Here is a 19442-nt window from a genome sequence, read left to right as displayed (position 1 = left end):
AAATGTAAGGAGGAACTTAAAGCCCTGTTTCTTAAATGCCTTCCAAATGTGTGTGTGTGTGTGTGTGTGTGTGTTTATTTCTTGCTGCATGTCATTTGCTGTGTGAAGCCTAACTGGTTTGTGGGTGGGTGGGCATTTTTGGATTAGAACTCTCCGAGGGGCAACCTGAACTGGTTTGTCCTCCATGTGGGGGACATTGTGAACAGGTATAACAGGAACATGAGAGGAAGAGGATTTGGAGTCCATCAGAACAGGGTCACTATGCATAGTCACATACTATTTGTGACCAGGGCAATTTGTCTAAACCGAACATTAGCAGACTTTTTCTGCAAAGGGCCGTTTAGTAAGCATTTTAGGCTTTGTGGACTGTTTTGGTCTTGGCTGCATCCACTCAACTCTGCCATTGTAACTTGAAAGTAGCCATGGATCGTACATGAACAAATGAATGAGTATGGTGCATTCCAAGAAAACCTTATTTACCAAAACAGAAGGTGGGCTTGATTTGGGTCACAGGCAGTTGCCAACCCTCACTCCCTAAGCCTCAGTGCACTCATCTTCAACATGGTGATAATCTTCATGAGGATGAGATAGGATAATGTCAGTAGAGCGTCTGAGCACCTAGCTTGACCTGTGAATGATCTCAGAGAAGTTACTTCTTTTCATCCTTTTTTTCTCCCAAGTACTTCTCTGTACAGCAAAGAGTTAGGAAAAAGTGCACAAGGAGGTCCTTCCCAGCCCTGTGATTTTGTGAAATTGCCCGTCAAAAAAAGAGCGAGAGAGAGAGAGAGAGAGTGTCAGAGAGAGAAATTGTATACGTGTCCTTTTTCTCCGCAAAGTTTGACCACAAGAAGCGTTAAATCAATCAGGCGACAGAGCCGGGTATGAAAAATTGAGTCAGTTTGGTCCCAAGTATGCAGGAGGCCTGTGCTGTTGGAATCAGAAGCAAGAAACAAACAAACAAAAAAAGCGAATGTTTCCTTTACATTATGTGCATTGGCTATTCTGTGGCTCCCACATAATTCATCACAGGAAAAGTTTGAGTGCAATAAACATTTCCCTTAGTTTAGTAGCTGCTATGATCAAGAACAAAGCCATTAACATAAATGCAGATAAATACAAGGCAAATAATGATATTCCCAATTGCTTCTGTGTCAACCAGCTCAGCACATCAATCTTGCCTGACTGGGTAAGAAGGAACCGAGAGAATTTATCATGGGAGATTTCTTTCTAAAGCATTTCTGCCTCACAGAGGAGGGGAAGGATGAATCACCCAGAAAGTCTCAGGGAACCAAATGAACCCTCTTCAAAGTGTTCCTTCTCAGGTACATGCCTGGGCCCCGCTGCCCTAATACCATAGCTACTCCAGGGTGGTGTTTCTTCAGGCAAAGCCAGTGGCTGTTTTTGTGATGCACAGAGCCCTCTCTGCACTCCTTGGGGAAGGGTGCGTCCCGGGGAGCTGCGTCTTTCTAGCAGCACTGTTCTCTACCCAGTAACTGAGGTTGGAAACTGGGCAATGCTGGGTGGCTCCCTTCCTCTCAGCCCTAACATCCCATGATGTATAGATAAGAACATCCTTAAAATCTCCCCAAAGCACCTCCTCCTGGTCTCCTGACTGTGCTCCCAGGGAAAGGGTGTGTGCTCATTGTCATCTCTGACCAGAGATATACTTGATTTTGGTCTCCCTGCTTTTCCCTTCCCTCTTCCTTTATCCCTTTCTTCCAAAGTTAATGATTTGGGGTTTTCTGTGTGCTATAATGATATAAGCAGTATTTCCAGTCATGCAGATGTCTGCAATATGCAGGAGCTGCTGTGAGGCCAGACTTATAACTAACTGGAAGCAGGGATGCATGGTTAGGCTGACATAGCAACTCAGGCTGTGGGAGGGAGAGGCCTCCCATAAGAAGAGAAACTCCTGTTTTCAGTGCCTATGCATCAGGCTAGATGAGTTTGCATACTCACATTACCTCTCCTAAAATCCATTCAAGGGGAAGGTTATTGTCCGCCATACAGGAATACCTCAAGATATTGCAGGTTTGGTTCAGGACCACTGCAATAAAGCAACTGTGTCAAAGATGCAAGCCAAATGAGTTTTTTGGTTTCCCAGGGCATATAAAAGTTAGGTTCCTGCTGCACTATAATCTGTTAAGTGTGCAGTAGCATTCTGTCTAAAACAATGTATGTAGTTTAATTAAAAAATACTGCTAAAAATGCTAACCGTCGTCTGAGCTTTCAGTGAGTCATCATCACTGATCACAGATTACCAAAACAAATAAAATAGTGAAAAAGTTTGAAATAGTGTGAGAATTACCAAAATGTGACACAGAGGCATGAAGTGAGCAAATGCTCTTGGAAAAATGGTGTCAATGGGCTTGCTTGATACAGGGTTGCCGCAAACCTTTTTTTGTAAAAAATGCAAGAAAGCAAACTGCAATAAAATGGGGCATGCCTGTATGACATATGAGAAAACACCCTTGCAACTTGTTAGTTTTAGAGGGTCTCTTAGGGTGTGACAATCCAGGATTCAAATATAAGGCTCCCTGCATATAAAAACCCCACCCTCAAACTCCACTGCCCACTTCTCTGAGGACAGGGGCAGTAGAACTATTCTGATTGACGCCGAGTAAGTGGAGAAGAAATGCGGTAAGACTGGACATAACCAGAACATATTTTCCCAAGAATACAAGCACACAGAAATCAGAGACGACTGTCTGTTTATTCATGGATCCACCCCTGGAACCTACAATAGTCTGTCCCAAGGAAGCCACTCAATAGATGTTTATCAAATAAATGAATTAACTCACAAAATCCTACAAACTCGGTCTTGGAAGCTGCATTTCACTAAAGAAAGCATCATCTTTTGACCTTCTTCCCATACGTCTGTCCTTGATTCTGATAGCTGTGTGGACAGGCCTTCCTCCCATAGGCTTTTGTAGCCACGGGGGCGAGAGCAGCAGGTGAGATACTCAGTGATGTTTGTTGAATGAATCCTGACCCACTGAGTCCGTTGCCTTTTTTGCCTCACTTAGCACAGTGTATCAGAGTTTTCCATGCCCCTGTACATAACCTGTTTACTTTCCCAGTGGCCCTAGAGAGTCTGCTCTGCCACCCTCGTTCTGCCAGAAGCGATGCCTCCCTCTTATCAATTGTGGATTTCTGGATGGAGTACAAGCCCAATGCGGATATGACACTTTTTCTTTCTCTTCTTGCTACCCCTACACACCATCTTACTCTCCATCTGCCTCATGAATTATTTCTCTTGCAGTTGCAGAATAGCAACAGAAATATGCACAGAAACGTTTTTAAGATTCTTCCACCTCTGCCTCTTTGCCTTGGAAAATAGCAACCCTTGCATATCTCTGTATCTCTCAGTGTCAACGTCCAAAGAATAGAGAGTAGAAAGAACAAGACCTCCATGGCGCAGGAAATCAAGATTTGATCCTGGTTCTCTCTCTTATCATATATATGAGTTTTAAAAGACCATTTACTTTATCTGAGCCTGAGGTTCTTTATCTGTTAAAATAAGGCTTAATAACCCCTGCTTCAGTTTTGCTGACTATTCAACAAGCTGGTGTTGAGTCCTGAGTAGAGAGCCTGGCACAAAGTAGGTCGTTTCCACACATTAGTTTCCTCTCCCGGGGTTCCTACACTTTCATGAAACCCTGTCTTCACCAGTGCAGATATGCCACCTGGTTAAATGAACTGGCCACTAGCAGTGAATCTTAAACTGCCGTTCAGATTGATTGCTTTGGTCTGACGGTCACCTTACCCGTCTGAGTGGCCCCAGCCAGGCTGCCAGGTGCTCTGGCCTTTGGCTGGTGACATTTGGACCTGTCTGCCTGAATGTCAGTCTTCTCATAGGTGCTGGGCTCGCAGATGCCAATCACTGCCCTCTGCAGCTGATCGGCATGCTGTGAAGTGTGCCCGCAGAGTTTCTCCGGACAGATGGGGGGAAGGATGGAGTTGACCCAACATCATCTGTCTGGCTGGATGCTCATTTTTCTTCTCCTGCCTGTCTCGCACCCACTCATTGCTTAAGATGTGTCGCAGGGCGCTTTGGCGAGGTGGCACGCTCTTAGCACTCACGCCGCCTCCTCAAGGCGACTCTAAATGTCAGTCCTGGCCTTCACTTCTGTCTCAATGACATGCTCACTCATTCACTGCCTCTGTTCATCCATTCATTCTTTGCTTGTTCTTTTTCTTCCCTGTAAACAATTTGTCAGGCATCTACCATGTGCTTTGTTCTTAGGGGGTTTTAGGTACAATTCTCCACACGCAGTGCCTCTCTACCCCAGAAAGAGTGTTCAGAGATTTCTGTTGGGATCATTACTTGTCTGTGTGGCTCTGGCTGTGGTTGGCTATTGCTATGTATTTGTCCGCACCTGTCACCTGGCTTTCTGGGTTTCTAACCATCCCTTCATGCTTCTATCCTCTGCAGCAATTCGAATACATCCTCGCGTCTGTGGTTCTTGCCACTTCTGCACCCAGGCAGCAGCCAGTGCTCTGCCGGCTGTTGGTCCAGCCTTTTCTTTTTTGCTCAGCTTTTCAAATCAGAGCTGCCTTTTGGCCACCCTGGGAGGGCCTGGACACTAAAGATAGCACCAGAAGGTCTCTTTCTCTGAGCTTGCAGCTTTCTCCAATGAATTCATCAGTTCTGGGCTGAGGCAATACTTTGCCAAGTAGAATTCAACAGCCTCACATTCCGACTGTGGTTGGCCTCGTGCCTTATGCCTTCCACCCCTCTCAGAGCGACTTGCTTCCTGGCTGTGCCATAAAGACATGGTCAGCCTTTCTCTCCCCACTTTGACTAGCTGGGATTCCCTGTGCAGAACGTTCCAGGGGCTTTCTCAGGATTCTTCCCAGGAGACGTCAGGATGCTTTACAAAGCCCAGCCCTGCAGCCCTCCCTGGACATCCCAGGGTTCCAGAGATGCTTATGCAAATGAGCCTCCCTCTGCAGCCGTGCTTCTCTCTACCGTTGGGGAGCATTTCTTCGTAGTAATCAACACCTCATCTTAATTGCTTTTGTTTATGGTTCAGTAAGTGCATCATTTTGGGCAACACTAGCTCACAGCAATATCTTAAATTACCGAAGCCTCCCCACTTTCATTTATGAACTCTGGCTTGGGTCTGATGAGCACTTAGATTTTTAACCATTTATTTCCTCCATGTGACAGGGACTGAAGAACATAAAGCTGATGGGAACAGTATAAAAGGGGGAACACCAGGGACTAGGGACTCATAAAAGTAGTGTGCAGTGTGCAGGGCCGATATAAAAGCAATGAGTTTTTAATACACAGCATGTGTAATACATTTATATTCCTAATAAAGTCAATTCTTGTTGAATCCGTTATTTCTCAATTTTCCACCTCAGCTCAGACAAAAACAAATCTGGAGCTATTCAGAAGAAAAAAATTATACTACAGTAATTGCAAAGGCGGCAGCTGTCAAAAAAATTGTCTAATAAGTGTCTGTTTAAAACATTTCCGCTCCCAGGCACTGGGGGTAATGTTGGGAATAGTGCTTGCCATGAATATAGTCTAAAACAAGACTGAATCTTTGCCCTTGATTTGAGTAATTATCTTGCTCTTTGCTACTAACAACAAAAAAAAGCCAGTTGTCATTCTATAGGCATCAATGAGATGGAAGATGGGGACTCAATGGGAATGGGTGTGCTTCCATGACATTTCAGTTCATTAATGATCTGTGTGAACCTGTCCATGTTGTTTAGCCTCTGTGATCTTGCCCAAGCCTCTACACTTCTCTGGGCTAAGGAGTTATTTCAAAACCTGACTGATCATCAGAGTAATTTGTCTTAAATTTATTTTTTATTATAGCAAACCCTTGCTAATTGAAAAATCTTCCAAGTCTGATTATTATGACTATTTTTTAATTAAAGGAGAATGTTAGTTATCTATTGGTGCCTAAGAGTATTATCACAAATCTAGTGGCTTAAAACATGCCTTTATTACCTGTAGTATGTCTGTTTCTGGGGGCATAGTGGGTTGAGTCCTCTGCTTCAGGGTCTCACAGGGCAACAGTGGGGCGGTGGTCTCATCTGAGGCTGGACTGGGAGGACTCTGTCTAAGTGCATGTGGTTGTGGGCAGAATTCAGCTCCGTTCAACCTGTTGGATTTGGGAACTCAGTTTCTTGCTGGCCGTGGGTCAGAAACCACCTTTCTAGATAGTTGTTGGCTAGAGATTTGCCTCTGTTCCTTGTGGTGTGGGCCTCCCCAACGTGACCACCTGCTTCATCAAAGCCAGCAAGGGAGAGAATCTACAAGACGGGCATTGCAGACTCAAATAATGCAGTCATGGGAGTGACATCCTGTCACCTCTGCTGTATTCTGCTGGTTAGAAGCAAGTCACAGGTCCTACTCATGCTCAAGAGGAGGTCGTTGCACAGTGGTGTGAATACCAGGAGGAGGGGGTACGGGGTCCACTTTCAAGTCTGTCTACCACAAAGAGTCACACATGTTAGTATCTTTAAAAGTACAGAAAGCTGTTAAGTGTAAGGTCAAATTCTCCTTTCTTCCACTCATTTTGACCATGTCTACTTAATGTTTGGTTAGTTGTAGTCACAGTCTCCTAAGGCTGCCATAACAAAGCCCCACAGACTGCGAGGCATGAAACGACAGCGGTTTATTCTGCCACCATTCTGGAGTCTAGAGGCGTGAAATCAAGGTGCTGACAGAGCCACACTCCCTCTAAGGCTCTGGGAAGAATTCTTCCTCACCTCTTCCCAGCTTCTGCTGGCTTTCCCAAATCTGTTTCCTGGTTTGTAGCTGTGTCACTCTGATCTCTGCCTGTTGTCACATGTGCTTCTTCCCTGTTTGGATCTGGATTTTCTTTCCCCCTTTTCATAAGGACCCCAGTCCTTGGATTTAGGACCTGCCCATATCCAGTATGACCTCATCTTAATTACATCTGCAAAGACCCTGTTTCCAAACAAGGTCACACTGGATAGATGTGACATTTCTGTGGGACATGATTCTTCCCACTACACTTGCTCATCTTCCCTCTGGCATTTGCCACTTGAACACCAAATCACACATGTAAGCAGTCCCTACCTCCCCACTGGGAACGATGAGTGCTCTTAGAGGTGCCGGAAGGCAGCTGCTAAGGGCCACCGCCTTTCCCTACCATGTGACCTGGGGGAGCTACTTAGTTCTGCCTCAGATTTCTCCTCTGCAAAATGATCATCACCATCCTAACAGAGTATTTAACTTTTAGGGTTTAGGGAATTAAATGGGATAATATAAGGTAGAGCTCTGAGAACCATGCCTGGCACATCACGAGTACTCTGCAAGGGTCAGAAGTCACGGCTGACTTCCACCTCACCTTCCCTCTCCACCACCTGCTTTGTGTTATTCACACATATCATATTTAGTGTTTGCTTTATTATTTTAAATTAGTGGATTGATTCATTTTGTAATTATAAATGTAATATAAGCTATATAAAAATATATACTCAAATAATTATCAATGAGAAATTAAATAATAATTTTTAAAACTGCAATTAATTTATTAATGAATTATTTTAAATTATATATTGGTGCTTAAACTCTTCATTGCTTAATCTACTTAGGTGAGGCAGTCTACTTACTTCCACCTGAGATGAAGGAGTCACCAATCCCCTTCTCCCTCCTGCAACATCTCTTTCCTCTGCCCCTGCTTTGTCAGATATATTGTCATTTTTCCCTTTTATATGTAGTTTGATACTTAATTCTGTTTTAACTTTATTTGTTTTAAGAGGCTAATTTTAACAATAGCCTTCAAAACACAAAAGCGACTATTCTTTCTATATTTTAATATTGTACTAATAATTATAACACCTACTATTTGCATGCATATTGTAAGTCAGTTACCATTCTAAATACTTTACATAGATTAGCTCATTTAATCTCTGTAACAGTCCTGTGAGGCAGGTGACATTTTACAGAGGAGAGGCACAGAGAGGGTAAGTAGCTTTTCCAAGGTCACGGAGCTACCAAGTGGCAGAGGCAGAGTTTGGGCCCAGTCCATGGCCTCAGAGCCAGTATGTCTGTGGCCTTTCAGCGTCCACGTCACTTGCTGTTATGTGGTCACACCTCTGGAAGGAATAGGGGGGAAAAATATAACAGCTGTCTTTCTTATACCCAAAGAATTCCTCCAAAATAGGCTGCATTTCAGTTTTTCATAGGCAGCCCATGCCTTTTGTGTGCCTATTTTGTTTCTCTGGGGGGTTCATTTGGTTTTTATTATTGACAGAGAAAAATCTATGCCTTCATCTTCCCATTAAGATGTTGTGGGTTCTTCATTATACAGATGAAAAACCAGTGTCTCCTTCCCACCTGAAGATGTTGTTTCCTGCACCTGTCGGCTTCCTGCTCCCATTGGGACTGATTGCTTTTTGCTGTACTCTTGTCTTACTGAGATTTCATTTTACTCCCCTCTGGGTTTAGTTTCCATTTTTCCTTGGATTTCTTGGACTCCTTTTCTGTTTTCCCTGAATTCCCTTTTCACTTGGTTGAGGCATATTCTCAATTTTATGGTTTTGCAGGAAATACTGTTTGCAGAAATGTATGTATGCTGTCTGGGTGTATAACTGAACAATATTCTCCCTCAAAGGAATCTGATCACTGTCCCATGGAAGATAATGCCTTTCTTCCCTTTAAGATTTCAGGCTTTTCTCTTCATGTTTGCAAGTCTGGACGTTCACCAGGATGTGAGGTAAGGGTTTTCAGTTTATTCATCTTTTGTGGCACTCCAAACAAGTCTGCCATTCTGAAGACCTGAGTTCTTCTTTTATTTCTGTCATTTTTGGGGGAAAGTTTTAATTTTCAATTATAAGTTCCTGGGTTACCCCGAGGTCTAGAATGCAACTCTGGAATTTTGATCCTTCACAAGATTGCCAAGTAGCTTCATCGGTGATGGCTGTGAACGCCTCCAGGATGGCCCCTGCTGTGGTATTGTTCCATGGGAGAGGGGCCAGGGTGGCTTTCGGTGTAGACATCTGGTCACTGTCCTCCCAGGCTTCAGTGCCTTTGCACGCATGGTAGTGGTGGAGGTGTAAGCTATGCCACCCCTGTCTAGCTCACAGCATTCGTGCAAAGGCCGCCATGTGTTCTTATTTGTAGAACTGCTTTGAATACTCTCCTGGGACACCGACCTGCCGGAAGTTACTTTGTCAAGGCGCTACAGCCTTTGGCTGGGTTCAGTGAGTTTCAGCAGACCGCATCTTTTGCGGTGACCTAGTGGAGGAAATATCTGCCCTTGGGTCTCATTTTTGCTGAATCTCTTCTTCAAATTACCTGCTTCTTGGTCCCTGAAGGTAGATGTCTGCCCAAGATAGAGTTGTCTGTTTTAATTTCTCCCCTTCCCTCTCCTCCTCCTGTTACACTTGCTGACTTAAATATCAAATCAGGTTCGGCGTTCCTAGTCTCTAAATAGCAGGGCCTCCTCAAACTGCTCTGTAAGTCATTATTATTAATAACAAGGATAATAATGATAATACTAAATAGCACTCGGCAAAATCTTCCATTGCAAAATGCTTTCAGAAATAGTACCTTTGGGCTGCTGGTTTACAGAGGCAACACAGAAATTGATTAAAAAAGATGACTGTTCTATCCAAAATGTGTTTGCTCTTGTGGGTTGAATTCATTTGTTTGATTGAAAATTTCCTAAGGAAGGTGTGTGCTGGAGAGGTCTGAGATTGTGGAAGTAAGCATAATGAGATACACCGAAATTGTTCGTCGATAACCCACATGGTTGGGAGTATGTGGGTGAAAGACCTGGCTTCTTCTAGAGAGGTAGGGTCTTATGGACTTAGCAGATTCAGTGCCTAAAGTAGAATAGTCACAGCCACATTTCTTGTGGGACAGGGGAGTCCCAAGACAGGGCTTCCTGCATTCCAGTCCCCCTCTGGGTCTAGAGAATAGTAGTGGCTTTGGGCATTTTTTGATATCTCAGTGCCCCCATTTTCTTACCTGTAAAATTGGGATTTAAAATCGATCTCACAAAGCTGCTGTCAGCACCTACCAGCTTCTAGCACACAGGATTAGCATTCCCCAAAAGGAAGGCATTACTGTCGTTGTTTTATTGTTGAAATTGCTTTAATGTTGCATATTCGGCACTACAAATAAGGATAACTTTCCTTTTTCTAAATTTTTATTTTACGTGTAATATATTTGCGTCAAAGTGCACACACAGAGATAACACACACAGAGCTGGATGGAGTTTCACCTTCTGCGGATGGTTGCCTGCGTGCCCAGGCCCTGGGGCTAGAAGGCCTGCACTCACCCTGGGGAGGCCCGTGCTCCCTCGCCACGACCTGCCATGAGCCCCACCCGAGTGTGACCTCTGTCGTTAACTTCTCACACCACAGATTTATTTGCCTGGTTTTGAATTTAACATAAATGGAATGATGGAGTATAGACTCTGTTTTTTTTAAAATTTTTTTGGTGGGTACATGGAGGGCCTGCTCTGTTCACCTCAGCCATGTTGGCCATTCTGTTGGAGATCTTTCCTATTCAGAGCCGTATGGTATTCGGTTGAATCATCGTTATTGGGTAATTTCCATGTGGCCGTTATGGAGGGTGCTCTTGTGAGTGTTCCAGAACATTCCTGTAGGTGAACGGAAGCGGGTAGTGATCTTTTCACTCTAGGAATTTAGCAGGCCAGGGTGTTTTCCTTGGACTTTTCCTCCTCATCCGATTGGCCCTGAGGCCCATCCATCCACCCCTCGGTATCTGAAGGCTGACCCTGCCACCCATCACCTGGACTTCTGCTGTAACTGTTCCCCTTCAGTATTCCTCATCTCTCCCAGCGGAGCTTCATCACCACAGGAATTGCCTTCCTGGAACAAACCTGTATCACATTGTACAAATTGTATCACATGCCTGCTCAAAACTTTCATCCTCCATGCCAACCGAAACTAAGCAACACAACTCCCAGCCTCTCCTATAATCAGATCCACCTGCCCCAGCTCCTGTCAGCTCTTTTCCTCTTACCGCCAACTTCCTGTCTGTGTCCTGGTGCCATGCTGGGGTCTCGCCCCTTAGCTGCTCCAGTGCTCTCAGCTTGGCGTGGCCTTCCTCCCTTTCTACCAATATTGAATTTCTTCTCATGGTTGAAGATCAGCCCAAGGCCATCATGTTCCCATCATGTTGCCCCGGTCTCTGTGCAGCCTCGTCTGACGTCCTAAGGCTCCTCATGTCATCCCCCCTGGTCACCAGCTCCTGCCTAGTGAGTGCTGGTCTGAGAGCTGGACTGAGGCCTTTCTCCTTGGCTCAGTTCTTGCATCCTTGTTCGGACACTGAGACTGCCTTCTTGGCCCGCTAAGGGATTGTCTTCATCCCATTAAAGAACAGTGCTGCCTGACACAGGCTCTTGTCAAATTTCCCGTGACTGGGGTAAGTGGACCCAATTTCTTGTTAATACTGATTACTTTAGAATTATTTTGTGGTAAGTTAAAGGTAACTTTTATTTGTGTAATTATGTCCCCCAACTCTCCCAAGACAATGGAATGCATAAAATTTGCTTTCCTGTCAATAAGAATCCATTTCATTTTCAACCAAGACCATAGAGCATCATGTGGTGTCTGATGAGTCCCCTGACCTGGGATTCAGCTCATGCTGCAGTGAACCTTCTGAAAGGGCTGGAGTGAGGCAATATCAGAAATGGCCCTCTCCAGTCAGTCTGATGGGACTGACACTCTCTCCTCTCAAAAATCTTCCCTGCTCCTAATCTGAGAGCCCTGAGACAATGCTTCTTCCTATCTGACTTGGAGCAGTGATCTGTGTATATGGGAGTCTCCCTCATCCCATCCTCTAGGCCATCCTAGACTGCTTCTTACCCCCAGCACCCTGGCTCGTGCCCAGCCCATAACAGCCCTTCAATAAATACTTGCTAATCAAATGAATGGATGTTTTGATTTCTGAATGGGCAATTAAAAGTCATTTGCACTGAAGGGATTACTTCAGTGTTTATTTTTCTGATTTGCAAACTGAGGGAGAAATTCAAGTTGATTTCACAGACGTCTAATGCACACCTACACATTGCAAAGGACATTCAAGCTGGCAGCACACTTTAAGCTGACTAGGTCCACTCCTGTACCTTGTTCTGCGTTCAATTTCAAGTGTGATTTATGACTGCTACCTCTGTGTCAGGGGTTATGGTGGACACTCCGCATTTGTTGTTTGCTTTCAGCCTCATTTCTAATGTGGATTGTTCAAGGACAATGCCGATTCTCAGCAAATTACACACTAAAACAAACCCTTCTCCCAAGGCCAGTGAGGCACAAAGTTGACTGGATATAGGACGTGAGGAAAAGTTTCATTAAATGAACCAATGGCACAGTGAGTGGGGCTTTAATCAGTAACCGCCTCATATTAAGATGACATTAAACCATCTTATCAAACAAATGTTCACTTGACACTTACACTAGGCCTGAGAGCACAGTGGTGAACAGGTATTTCTTCATCCTCATGGAACTTATGTCCTCTGGCGAAAACCAAAAGAAATGGGAAAAAAAAAGGACATAACAAATACCTTAAAGTGGTTCCAAAATGTGACAATTATAAGACCATATTTGATTGATTTTTTTAAGGCACATCTTTTTATCTTTTAATAGTGTTGAAATTGTGATGTCTTAAAATGGGAACGTGTGTTTCGTATACTGTTTGTCGCCCTGAGAAGTTACTAAATGGATGCTTTGACTTCCAATCAGTGGTGTCTCAGAATGGAGGAAATGTGGTAATAATAAAAGCTCCCATTTATTGAACACTGACTATGAGTCAGGGGCTGAGCGGTGTTGTTACCGTGGATAACAACCAGGTGAAGCACGTAGAGGACTCTTTACTTCAGAGGTGAGGGAAATGCCTCTCAGGGAGGTGAGGCACCCGATTTAATGCCGAACACCTGCAGGGTGGGTGGGGGCGAGCCCACCCCAGCCTGACTCGGCCTTCCAGCTGTGCTGTCGCACTGTCTCCTTTCCCCACACCCCAGGCTCCTGGAAGCTTCTTGAGGTGGCTTTTGCAAAGCAATCAATGCTTTTAGGACCTCTCCAGGTACTCCTGCAGTGGCCACGTGGTCTTCACAGAACTAGGAGGTACACCCTGGAAGCTAACTGTCCCATGTATGGGCTGCATGGACATGCTGCAGAGACAGCACTCGCAGAGCCTGCACCCCCAGTGAGTCTTGAAGCAAGGGTTGGGCCCCATCTTGGAGTCCTTGACTTTCTCTGGTGAGTGCTTAGAAAAGAGGTACAAAGCAATGCTGTGCAACCTGGGGGTCCTTTTAGAAGGATGTTGGTAACGAAGAGAGAAAACTCTGGATCTTACTATAGGAGGATACAATTTGCCAGTAAGAAGATGCTAGAGATACCTTCTAAATGAAGCCAGCCCCCGGAGTGGGCAAGGGGCTTGCTCAAGATTCCCAAGGCCAAGGGGAGAATCACAAGTCGGTCTCTGATCTTCCTGTCCCCACAGGGTTCATCCTGTTCTCCAGGCCTCCCCTTTTCTCCTCTCCCAGCTCTCTCCCTCCTCTCCACCCCTCCTTCTCCCCTACTTCTTCCTCTCCTGTCTTGCCAATGGGTTTCAGCCCCGGGCAAATTCACTATGGATTCAATGTGACCAAAGAAATGACAGTAGAACATCCTTGGGGTGAAAGGGTTATACCCAACTTTATTTCCACAGTGGCAGATCAATCACTAAAATCCCATTCACTCAGAGCGAGTCTGCACACAGCAAGCCGGTCTCTGCCTCTGGGCCTCTCTGCACAGTCTTCCTGCACAGCCATCCTCTGGGCCTCTGTCCTCGGCGCTGCCACCACTCCAGCCTCTGCCCTCCTGCAGCCTTGCAGCAGTGCCACCGTGTTGCCCAGAGCACCAGGCAGGGCTCTTCTCCAGCCTCTCCAGCAAAATGTCTTGCAGACCCACAGGCAGCTCCTGTTGCTTTATGTCTGCCTTCTGCTTCGTCCTCAGCAGCCGGAACCTCTACTCCGGTCCCAATCGCGGCCACAGCTGCAATCATCCAATTTCTTTCCGTCTGCTCCTGCCCTTTCAAACCAACCCACATCTGGGTCCTTGTGACCCTCACGGGACCCTTTAAATTCTTCCTTCGAGAAGCAGACCATATTTCCTTTTGTGCTTGAGCCTGCCCCGCAGCACCTGGCAGCCTGCACACTCGTGGTGCTGCTGCTTCTCGTGCTGTTTCCTCTCGGGCCTTTACTATTTCCACAGCACTTCATAGTGACACCATTTCAGCCAGTGACAAATTTTCTTTCTTTTGTGGTGGACCCCAGTCCTCCACCCCTCCCCAGTCTTGGGGTGGGGCCCAGTCCTCTAGGAGGCAAGCCGCATTGGACCACACATCCACTAGGGGACACGTGAAGTCCTCCGCATCCGTAGGTGCAGCCGCTGAAACACTCCTCCACTGCGGGCAGCCTGTTCTTTCTCTTTGGTCACACTGGATCCATAGCGAACTTGCCTGGGGCTGAAACCCACTGGCAAGACGTCTCTCTTCTCCCTCTCTCTGTTCTTCCCTTTCTGTTCCTTTATCTAAAGATGGGCCTAGTAGATTGAAAAAGTCTTAAATAACTTCGGTGGCAAAAACAGTGAAGAGTGGTAGCTAAAATAGAAAGTTCTGGAACTTGTAAAAGTATGATGAGCCACTAAGATTAGTTTGGGATTGATTTATGTGGCTAAATAGTTAATATGCTCAAAGGGGTTTTAAAATATGAGGTTTGTAATTAATATTTATAGATCGAAGTGATGAGAAATGACCAAAAAAGAAGGCTGTTGGGCTGACTTAAAGAGTCAGAAAGTCTTCTGAGATAATACAGGCGAGCAGGGGATGGTGGTTGTGCTAGGATGCTGGGAGAAGTCAGCTTTGGTTGCTAATGCAAAAGGAATCCAAAACGGGCTCTGGGAGAGACTGCAGGCACCAAGACTTGGCAGCAATTTCCCCGTTCATTGAATTCATCTCACAGAGGCTGGGCTGATTTGCGTTACACTAAGCTGGTGCATCGATGAGAGCACACAAATCTAGCACGTGAACTAGTAACCTATTTAGAAAATGTGTGAGAGTTGGAGGTGTAAAGCCTTTGAATCCAGTAAGCCAGGCAGGTGAAAGAAATGCAGAGGGAGAGGACTTCCAGAAAGATGGGTGCCGTGCCTGGGCAAAGCCCAAGAGGCTGTTGCCACCTTGAATCGGTTCACTTGCTGCCCCCAGAGAAGAAATGTCTGTGGCTACAAATCTGTACTCCGGAGTTGAGTGTTCCCAAACACCTCATCTCCCTTTGGGGTGTGGGAAGCAGTTTGTATTTGGTTAAACTGAATTCTCCTAACCAGAATATATAGCACCCTGTCTTGTAACTTCCTTGCTGCCAAATGAATGTTTAAGAGCCTATCATTAGTTTATAAACATAGATGCAGAAAGAGAAACTCATTTTAGGAAAGTTGGGCAATTCTGGCCTTACAAAATAACAAATCGCAGGATGATTCATCACTTCACAAAAGGGTTTCTCCATTAAAAAAAAAGGCTTCATTGTAAGTATCTTTAAAAAAAAAACAGCGAAAACTAAAGATAAAAAAAAACAAAGAGAACTTCTCAACTTTACATTTTTATAAATGTTATTTATAAAATGTTTTTTGGGTAGAGGCTACTCGGTCTATCTACTCACAGTGAACTTTATACTATTGTTGCTCATTCCTCTTTCTTTCTTTCAATAATACAAGAGACATTCTAGTGGATTCCATGAGGAAGACAGAGAAATAAAATAGGGTCTTGATTTTCAAGTAGAGGAAATTGTCACTTCCTGTTTTGTTACTACATTTTATGAAAATAAAGGTAGTTTTTTGTGTTTTTTTGGTAGAAGATTTAGAAGATACAGAAAAATCACAAGGAAGGAAACAAATATGCCTGTAATTTCTCTACCCAGAAAAATACACTGTGGAAATATTTATCCACTTCCCTCCTGTTGTGTTGGGAGTGTGTGCATGTGGGTATACAAGTATGGCTAAGCACAGGATTTGAGGGAAGGAGCCACTGGAGACAATGATCTGAACATAAGCAGGGTGAGAGCTTTGCAAATCATAATGAGTTTGGGATTTTTCCCTTTGGTCATGAGACATAGGGATGAATTAATGGGAAGTGAGTGTTGTAATTTGAATGCCTGGAATCTCTTTTCTCCTGACATATATGAAAGAGTTCTACTTAGTTACAATGGTAGGTCAAAGAGCATACAAACAATGTCAGCTAAAGGCCTATTGATTGTTGTTTTCACTAGCCAGGCACTGTGCAATGTCCTCAACATAGATGTCATCGAATCCCCTAACAACTCTTCGGGTGGGGAGTCCCAGTATGCCCTGCTTGCAGATGATCCAGCTGTCAATGCTTAAGGAAAATCAACATGTAGGTGATCCAGCTAACTAACAAATGTTGGGATTAGTATTTGGACCCACACCATCTGGCTGTGAGCCCTGTTGCAGTTCCCTGGTGTTACACAGTCAGCCACCCTGCCATTCAGCAGCTGAAAGCCACCCCATTTCAGACAGAATTCAGGCAGGGCTCAGCTAGGTGTTTCTTCTGCTCCTGTGGCCTTGGCTGAGGTCACTTGGTGGTGTTCAACTGATGGCTGGGCTTGTTTGTGGGGTGGGGGAACAAAATGACTTCATTCTCATACTTGGCATCTTGGGGGACTCAGGGATGTCTGGGAGGGTGGGCTTAGCTGGGTCTGTTGCCCAGAGCCCCTTAGATAGTGACCATCTCAGGGTAGCCAGACTACTTACATGGCAGCTCCGGGCTTCCAGAGGCAACTGCAAGTGGAAGCTGCCTGTCTCTTAACATTTGGAAAGTGGCACAGGCCACTTCTGACATTTTTCTATTAACCAAACAGTCACAGAATCCACCTAGAATCAAGGGGAGGGACAGAGGCCTCCCCCCTGCCCCACCAAATAATTTGTGGCCATCTTTGATCTCCACACATCCTAGTGCTTAATCGTTAAGGAGACAGTAAGAGACTATCTTTGAATTCACTAATTGTCTAACTGGTTGACTGATGAATCTATTAATCAAATACATGTCAAACAACTGTCATGTGTTGGACACCAGGATATAATAGCAAAGCCCATAAGGTTTCCACCATCAGGTACTTTGATGGGAGGGGCAATAGTCACTGAGACAACGGGAGGCCAGGTGCCAGGAGGGACCGGGGCCAGCCTAGGGGAGTGCACTGTGGGGGCAACCACCCTGGATGGCTTCATCAGGCCTCGCTGAGGAAGTGGTGTTCACCTTCCAGTTGAGAGAGGAAGGAGCAGAGGGGGAAACACAACTTCTAGAAAGGAGGAATAGCAAGTCCCCAAGCGCAGAAGTGGGAGAAGACTTCACAAATCTATAGAACCAAAAAAGAAGCCAATCTGCCCTGAGGATGGTGGGAAAGTGGCATGTGATCCCAGCAAACAGAGCAGTGGTGGGAGCCGGATCACCCGAGGCCTCACAGGCTGGAGACATTTCATTTCATCCTAATGGCAACCTAAGCCTTTGGGTTTAGGGCAGGGGTGTGGCCTGATCTAAATACATTTGCCTTCCGTGCCCAAGCCACTAAGTGCTGTGTGACTCTGAGCTGGCTTTTAACCTCTCTGGACCTATTTTCACATTTGTAATGAAGGGGTTTTAGTGCTTTGCAAGGATCTTTTCAGTTTCAGTATTCTGACCCTACATGTCCTTTGTTTGTATTCTCACCTAGGGTCGGCTCCATCTTTATTTTCCTAGGAGATAAGCTACCCCTCAGATAGCCTCTGCAGCCCTGCCCTCCCAAATGTGTCTTCCTGGGCCAGTGCGTCAACACCAGCCCTGATAAAGACGTTTCATCTGCAAGGAGCATTGTGCAGATTAGAGCAAGAGACAGAGATCAGAAACACACGGGGCTTGCACATTCCAATGGCTCTTAACTTGATTTAAACTTTTGACCTGTAATGTTTCCCAGCTGTTTTGAAGTCACACATCCCATCTTGATTAAACTTGCCCCAAAAAGTGACCCAAATAGAGGGGGCTGCTTCAGGGAACCGTCCCCCCACCTGGTTTTCGAGTTTGCAGTTCCTGGCTGAAGGGACTCACTGCCCCCAGGCCCTTTGGTTAGTGACCCAGCAGAAAGGGCTCAGGCTCTCCCCTCTCACTCTCTGCAGACAGAGGCCCCCTTTTTAATAATCTGATTTTACAATGTGGAGAAAGAGGTGGGAGCAGGGGACGAGTCAGAGCCCCCGCCCCCACAAAATAACACACCCCAGGCGGCGGGAGTAGCTGGGAAAGCGCACGGCTCCGGTTCCAAAGTACACACGGAAATAAATGAAAACCAACTGCAGTTGAGTTGGGCCAAGGCAAGAGAAGAAATTCCACTTTGAAGGGTTTTTGGTTTTGCTTTTTTATTTTTGGTACAAAATGCTAATCATGGGGTGAACCCAGAAGGAATGTGCTTTCTCAGGATGAATTTCCTAATATGGTAGAAAATGGACAGAGTCCAGGAAACACCTCTACCTCTTTCCTGGGAATGGGTGTCGGGGTGCTGGCCCCGAAGGGTGACCTCTGCATCCATCACCTTGCCATCAGACTTGTGATCAGAGCATACCACCTTCTCTGCTTGGAAGCGTTGAAAGGTCCCAGGTCACCCGGCTTCTCCTACTGAGCCTGGCTCCAGAGAGCCTTCATTCAACCCGGATTCAGCCAGCTGACTCGTCTTGTTTACTGTAGAGTCTCTTCTTGTAACGTTGATACTAGCCGTTCTTGATTCCATGGCTCTTTCCCAAGTGGGCCCACCAAGTTGCTAGTCCATTTCTTTGCATATTCCACTCTCTTTGGCTGGAAGAGTTTTCCCATCTTTCCTTCCTCAGCCCACCAGCTCTTCAGAGGGCATGCTACCTGCAAAGCCTTCTCTATTGTTCCAGGTAGAATTTTTTCCTTTATTCTCACTTAGAGTACTAAGGCCCTGGAAGAGGACTTTACTTCATGGCCATGTTTCCTCCAGCAAACTGTGAGTCTTTTGAGGGCAGAAGCCCTGACTGTTTTCATCTTTATTTAGCACAAGCCTTAGCAATGCTTGCACGAAGTAAATGCAAAATAAATGTCTCCTGACTGAATGGGAGCACTTAATAAATACAAAAACGAAGCTTATAAATAACAGGAATTTCTAAGGAATTCTATAAGCATGCATTAAAGGTCTGCAGGTCTAGGCATTTGGCACCTGCCTGCATGGCACCTTCCAGTATCAGAGCATGGAATGGGTGGATGATTCACGTTGCCGTAACACAGATAATGACATTGCCATATCTGAAATCCAGCAGTTCCCCATTTCTCCCTGATGCTTTTCTCTTGCCTCAGCCATCTCATTTTTTGTATATTCCACACTTTTCCAGAAAGGATCAGAAGAGGCTAATGGTACTGTATCCTCACAGCCACCTGAAGGTGAATG

General features: G+C 45.4%; 1 long non-coding RNA gene across 3 annotated transcripts in view; it reads left to right on the top strand.

The window, feature by feature from the left end:
* LOC118918772 (uncharacterized) overlaps positions 1-19442 on the top strand; it is a 478090-nt gene that overhangs the window by 378583 nt on the left and 80065 nt on the right. The window contains exon 5 of one of the 3 annotated variants that reach the window (XR_008994008.1): positions 8655-8708. The exons of the other annotated variants lie outside the window; for them this stretch is intronic. This is a non-coding gene — a long non-coding RNA (uncharacterized LOC118918772). The remainder of the gene's footprint in view (positions 1-8654; positions 8709-19442) is intronic. 3 annotated transcript variants of the gene reach the window in all.

Source organism: Manis pentadactyla, chromosome 15, assembly GCF_030020395.1.
Source record: "Manis pentadactyla isolate mManPen7 chromosome 15, mManPen7.hap1, whole genome shotgun sequence".
Taxonomy (NCBI): Eukaryota; Metazoa; Chordata; class Mammalia; order Pholidota; family Manidae; genus Manis; species Manis pentadactyla.
Note: the sequence above shows the minus strand (reverse complement) of the source record. Positions and strands in the feature narration are given on the sequence as shown.